This window comes from Alexandromys fortis, unplaced genomic scaffold, assembly GCF_014885135.2.
Source record: "Alexandromys fortis isolate MF-2015 unplaced genomic scaffold, M_Fortis_MF-2015_v1.1 scaffold_124, whole genome shotgun sequence".
Taxonomy (NCBI): domain Eukaryota; kingdom Metazoa; phylum Chordata; class Mammalia; order Rodentia; family Cricetidae; genus Alexandromys; species Alexandromys fortis.
This window is the reverse complement of record NW_026067995.1, coordinates 5,178,437-5,185,341: the sequence shown is the minus strand read 5'-3', so window position 1 is coordinate 5,185,341 and position 6,905 is coordinate 5,178,437. Positions and strand designations below refer to the sequence as shown.

Below are 6,905 nucleotides of genomic sequence, written 5' to 3'. Positions count from 1 at the left end.
TTTTCTTTGTTTTAACACATGTTTTGAGCCAGGTGGGATATGAATTATACATAAAAGAGTAACCAAAATGTTTGTCTCTGAAGAATTGGAACTTCTAAATGTTTTACTCTGGGTCTGATAAGCCCACAGTCATAAACACAGTCACTACCCAAGGGAATAGTCCTGGAGAGAGGTTTCAATTATTCAGTTCCCATAAAAAATTTAGCTGCTCAGGAGTTTCTCCCACCCTATCCTACGGTGATCATAATTCAGACAATTTATAGATCATGTACCACAGTCCAAATTATAAGAACACAGCATCAGGAGCCGCCAATTACCATCCAGCCATGGCCAAGTCCAAGAACCACAGCACACACAACCAGTCCTGGAAATGGCACAGAAACTGCATCAAGAAACCCCGGTCACAAAGATACGAATCTCTCAAGGGGGTTGACCCCAAGTTCCTGAGGAACATGTGCTTTGCCAAGTAGCACAACAAGATAGGCCTGAAGATGCAGGCAAATAATGCAAAGGCCATGAGTACACGTTCAGAGGCCATCAATGCCCTGGTGAAGCCCCAGGTGGTGAACCCCAAGGTGCCAAAGGGTCCCAGCCGCAAACTCAGCAAACTCACCCGTTTGGCTTCAATTGCTCACCCCAAGCTTGGGAAGCGGATTAGAAGCTACATGGCCAAGGGTCGTCATAGGCTCCAAAAAGCAAAGCACAAGGTTCAAGCCAAGGCAGAGGCCTCACCTGCAGCTCAGGCTCCCAAAGGTACCCAGGCCCCTGTGAAGGCCCCATAAAAAAGGTCTCAGTCTGCCAATGTGAAGACAGATGGACTGGTGTGAACACCTACACAGTATTTGCAGATGTTCAGGACCTTATACTGCTTTTACAAATAAATTTGAGGCAAGTCCTTCAGTTGTCTTTAGCACGAACGATGGTCACAGTCTCTGCTCACACACTGACAATACTGACACCAAACGATCTTGCATATTTTGCTATGATCACGTTACTGAAGAGGGTCCTTATGCCAGAGGGGCTATTGAGTGTGCTCCAGCTCATCCTCTGGAAGGATAGAAGCTGACAGACTCTGAAAACACACAAGGTTTCTACTCCCATCGCTGTGCCTCCCATCATCTCCAGTTCCAGCAGAACAGCTGAAGCAGGATCTTAGATGCAGGCATTTCTTTGGATTACCAAGGTGTAAAGAACAAGAGTCTAGATGTGACTCACACCTGCCAATGTGCTTTTTGGTCTTTATTGTACTGTGACAGGCATTCATCCCTATGTAAAGGGTACAGTCTCAAAAATCCAGTCAATCACTGTACCAGTATGCAAATTTTCATGCTAATGGTAGTATTTGTCTAGTATTGTTGACTGTCTCTTTTAGTTATGTTCCTTAAGAAAAATGAATATGAATGCTTAATATCCAGGAAATCATGGTTTAAACATGTTAGACATGGGCTGGGAAGATAGGTCAGAGAGTTTGATCCTCAGAACCCACATAGAAAGACAGATATGAAGCGATGCAATCCCAGTGCCCCTAGTGAGGAAAAGCAGGTAAAGAGAAAGACCCAGAAGCTCCAAAATGTGTTAACCTGGTGTATACAGAGCATCAGTCAGAAAGCACAAGAGACACCCTGCTTCTGAACAAGGTGGAAGGAAAGAACCAACTCCGGAGAAGTCCTTAATGTTCAGCTCTCTCTCTCTTGTACAGCTTTCTCTGCCCAAACCCCGCTCTCTCAGAGAAAGAGACCTTCTTCCAAAGGAAAACGTCAAAAGCTCAGTTCCACATTCTTGATGTTTTTGGCTCCTCCCGCAAAGTTTGAAGTTGCCAACATCCCAAGACCCTGCCTAAAGGGTACCAAAATTGGGCACAACCTTTGGGGGCTGAAGGAGTCACTGGGGAACTTTGCTCAGCATAAATCTGGTCTTTTTAATTTGGCATGATCTGTCTTAATGCTTTGGTGAAGAAATCTATTATCAGGTACAGAAGACTATTAATTTGGTTTGGTTATATGCAAACCATAGCAAACCTGTACCTATACATAGAAACATACACTCTTGCATATATATACATACATATATATCAATTATACATTAAAATAGACAACTATTAAAACATTATGGTATTGTGCATATCCTCTAAGTACCACATGGTATCACACTATATTTGAATTTCTGCAAAAATATACCATCAGGGGGGCTAGAGAGATGGCTCAGAGGTAAAGAGCACTGGCTGCTCTTCCAGAGGTCCTGAGTTCAATTCCCAGCAACCACATGGTGGCTCACAACCATCTGTAATAAGATCTGGTGTCCTTTTCTGTACTGTAGGATACATACAGGAAGAACCCTGTATACATAATAAATAAAAATCTTTTAAAAAATATACCATCAGTTTTTTTGGTTGAATAGAACTGAAATTTATCTATCAGTTATGGAGGTCGAGAAGTCCGTAATCAATGAGCAGTATCATCTGTTTCTGGTGAGGGTTCCCTACTCGTAGGTTGCACACGGCCAGCTTTTTGCCATGTTCTTGGATAACTTAAGTAGTTAAAGGCCTGTTTTCTAAATGTACAAATATTAATTATTTAGACTTTTCCCCAAAAACCTTGTCACCTCACAAAAGACCCTACCACACTCTGTGACTTCCTTAATGGTCAATGTACATAATCCCGTGCCTTGGGTCATCTGGGTTGGGATAACCTTCAGTAGTGCTTGAGGCCTCAGTCACCCTGACTAGGAAGGAAATGCCACGGGTCATTCATTCGCGTAGTTTATTACTATGCTATCAATGACAATCAGGTCTATACTACTGTGAGGTTTTCTTTGTTGGAATACTCATTTTTGAGGCAAGTGGGGTATGAATTATATGTGAATAATATATACAAAATCACACATTTTCATGTAGACAACAAATATTCAGACCATACACTACTTTTGTCCCAAGTCTCTCAAATTTATGTCACTCTCATTTTGCAAAAATAGATTTATTCCAATAAAAAAACAATCTCCAAATCTTTATATAATATCAGCATCAACCCAACTTAAAAGTTAAAGTTCGATCTAGCCTAGCGGTGGTGGCGCACGCCTTTAATCCCCGCACTCGGGAGGCAGAGGCAGGCGGATCTCTGTGAGTTGGAGACCAGCCTGGTCTACAAGAGCTAGTTCCAGGACAGTAACCAAAAAAAAAAAAAAAAAAAAAAAGCTACGGAGAAACCCTGTCTCGAAAAATCAAAAAAAAAAAAGGTAAAGTTCGATTTGAACCGTTTAAATCAGTCGCCATCTGTTCTTGGATAAATTGGGATTACACCAACTGGGAACTGGTGTAATCAAACCAAGATGGACACAATCGATATCCCAGCACAGGAGAAGCACAAATGAAGGAAGCGGTAACGGACTCTGAGCAGACTCTGAGCAAGTCCAAGGCAGACTCACCTTTATTGACTCAATTCTCTGCTGCCTGAATTCACTAGAGCAGAGGCCTTGCCTTTGAAGCTTGGTGGACCACTGCCTTAGTGTCACTGGGCAGCCCTGAATCCCAAGGCAGTTTCAGGTCGTAGTCCCACCTCAGTAGAAACTTTATTCCTTGGTCTTGTACCTACAGCCTTCTTAGAGTAGAAGTTCATTTTTGTTCATCTGAAAGCTAAGTCAATCCCAAGGTGGCCTCCTGGGTGGGTTTTGTGGCTCACCAGGGGATCTACTGAAAGCTTCTAGCGGGAGGCAGCTGCATTGACCCCCCAGGAGCTAGAAGAAACCTCCACCACCACCCCCCAGAGCTCCTTGAAGTTATGCCTAAAGCAATGCAGAAACTCCATAACAGTAAGGTGAGCAATGAGGAGATTGAGGAGGGCAGGGCAGTAAGTGCTCAGGTTCCTTCCTTTGAAACCATTGTCAAGTCCTGGCTGCTTGAGGTAAGATGTGTGTGACAATGGTGAGCATCCCTGAGAAGTGTGTAAGGTCATTTTGCTGTATGTTTCTGAAAAGCCACTAGCCCACACTTACTAAAAATCTCAGCACTAGACAGCTGACTGACCACACTTTTCTCATTTTTGTACTATTAAGCTAAGAACCCCTGTTGTATTCTAATTAAGAACTCCGTCTTTGAGTGTTTATCTTTCTGCATTTTACTATAGACGTTCAGAAGAAACCTGGACCGGTTTAGAAACATCTTCATGAAATATCCAATCCTTTATCACTCTGAAGGCTGATACTCAGAGAAAACACAGGAACACAGGAAAAATGTGGTCATCATTGACCCTGTGTAACAGAACCTTTTCCAGTTCCCAGTAATGTGTTCCTCACCTGCAGGGCTTCTACTGTCCATGTTTCTGCCCACAGTCTTATCACCAGCATTTGGACAGTCTCTAAGGTGATTCCTTGTGCCTTTCTCCATCTATGTGAGTCTGGGCCCATGTTAGAGCTTCCCTCAGTGGTCTGTCCATGGAGAGGTATGCTGTTCACAATAGCATAAAACCTTGTCCTACGTCTACATACTAACCCAGTCTCAAAACCACTCTTAGGCTTTGGGGTTCTGGTTAAAGCAGCATTCTCACTCTGTGGTGCTGATTCTCTTTCTCTCAGACCATTAGGAATGCTTTAAAAAAATATCATTAACTCTGTGTGTGCGTGTGTGTGTACACGCATTTCTCAAACCTCTGAAGGCTGGGTCATTCAAGTGCAAATGCCTGCATATTTGCTGTGTCCTGAGGACCTCAGTTCTAGTTTATAAATGGCCCTATCACGTGAGTATTTTATGAGGCCCCTAATAGCATTTACAAGGTCTCCACCCCATGACCTACAACCTCCCCCAAAGGCTCCAACTGTCTCCCCATTGCTTCAGGATTAAGATTCCAGCAGCAGACTGGGAGAAGCAGCCCCTTCACACTACAGCCACTGCTTGGGTTTATCCATGGAGAACTGGGAGAACAAGAGTGACTCCTCACCCCTGTCAGCCTCACACTCACCAAATCCACGCAGCTCACACACCTACAGACAGATGTTAACCATTCCTTTGAAAAGTTAATTGCATGCCGTTTCAATATTGAGACTTCTTTTTTCAATTTACCTTTAAGGAAGAGGGATAGGAAGCAGAGGGTATAGTCTTTGAAAATATAATAAAAGGGTGGTTGTGAAATTTTTTATGGAAATATTTCATATCATGTAAATAGAGGAAAAGACTGTGTGAAAAAATATTAAAATATTCTTTTACTTAATGGCTGTTCATATCAATCTTCTAGGTTATACCAGGGTCACAGAGTGAGTATTTTTTTTATAGATCTAATACATCAATTTCTGATGACACACTCTTAGGATGCAACTAAATATAGAACTATCTAAGTTCACAATAAGGTCACTTTTCATAAATCCATAAAAACAAAGCAAACCTGAGGATTATTTACATATGCGACAGTAAATACTACCAGAGGCAAACCTTAGTTTCACCATTGCTAGTACTCTTAGTGTGTTCACAGCTGTACCAGGAAACTACAGATTGGGTGATTTATAAACAGCAGATATCCATTCAGTTCATAGTTTTGCACACTGGAAATTTCAAAAGCATGATGCTGGCATCTCAGGAGAGTCTTCGTATTGTATCACCTCACTGCCAGGGCAAAAGGTCAGGAGAGGTAAAAGGTGAGTCAGGCAGTGAGGGCGCTTCTTCGTTTTATGGTAAATCCACCCCCTGCAAGAGTATTCTTGAGGGCAGAGCTCTTTTGATCAAATCAACCTTCTCTGCCTCTGTCCAGGTCTCAGCACAGCTATGCTGGGGATGAAGTTTCCAACACAGGAATGTATGGAACACTTAAACCCTAGAAAACTCCTTTTTCTTCCAGCTGAGGAAGAAAGACTCCTTAAGCATATGATTCTACCACTGCCAGGAAGCTGTTACCCTTTCGAAGTAAAGTCACTCTGTAAATGTGCAGACAATTCATAGCAAATGCACGGGGTCTGCCTTAAAAAGGTATCAGCAAGTAATGAATTAAGGTTCAGCCACAATAGTGTTGTTTGTTAGTATAACCCTCTGTGGAAAATGTTATCTTCATTTTATAAATGACGATGCTGAGACCATTAGCAATTAAACAACTTGATCAAGATAATTAGCATCAAATGGGCCAAACTCAAACTCAAATGCAGGAAATGAACACATTGAAGGGCCCGCTGACTAGCAGCACCTTGCCTGTGCAAGCAAGGGTAGCTGCAAATGATTGTACAAGATTTGTCCACTAATGCATAGCTTATTCTCTAGAAGATACCGTCTACAAACTTGGAGCATAGTTTTTAATTCTTCTTTAGAACTTCTAAAGCTGCAGGTTGTAGCATCCATGATGGCTTGAAACAACGCGAACGTAGTCCCTCATGAAACTGCTAACCTACAATAAAAAAGGTCATGATTGTTTAAGTAATTGGGAAAGGGGTGTGAGAGTCAATTGTGTGGTTCTTGGACATTAATCTGTAGAGGATAGATAGCACTGTGCAATTTCAAAAGGTTGGACACATCTGAATATGATTTCTTTTAGCAAGCTAAGGATCTGGCATATAGAACAATTCCGAGTGGCACTTAGAGCCCCAAATTTCATACACTAAAACATGAAACAGACCCCAGATGTGACTGCAGCAAGTGACTTAGATATGAAAACCTTTCATTTCCTTTGTATTTTAGTCAAATTTGAGAAGGCTGTTTAAAATTGGCTATGTTTCCTATAGGTTCAACTGAAGAACCCAGAAGTTTTGGCTTCTATACTTAAGTGGGATCCTGGTTTAGCCAACTATTCACCTGCTGCCCGATACTTGGGTTCTCCCTAGATAAGTTACAATAGTGTTGCCGTGTACTGTTTTTTGTTGTTGAACGCAGACTTGGGGAGTAAGGAAAGACTCCTTTCCCCCTCCTCCAGCATGTTCATTTCAAATGCCCTCCCTTA

The 6,905-nt window shown here is 42.2% G+C and overlaps 1 pseudogene; it reads left to right on the top strand.

The window, feature by feature from the left end:
- Positions 1-326: 326 nt before the first annotated feature.
- On the top strand, positions 327-782 carry LOC126512392 (60S ribosomal protein L29-like; annotated as a pseudogene).
- Positions 783-6,905: the final 6,123 nt, after the last annotated feature.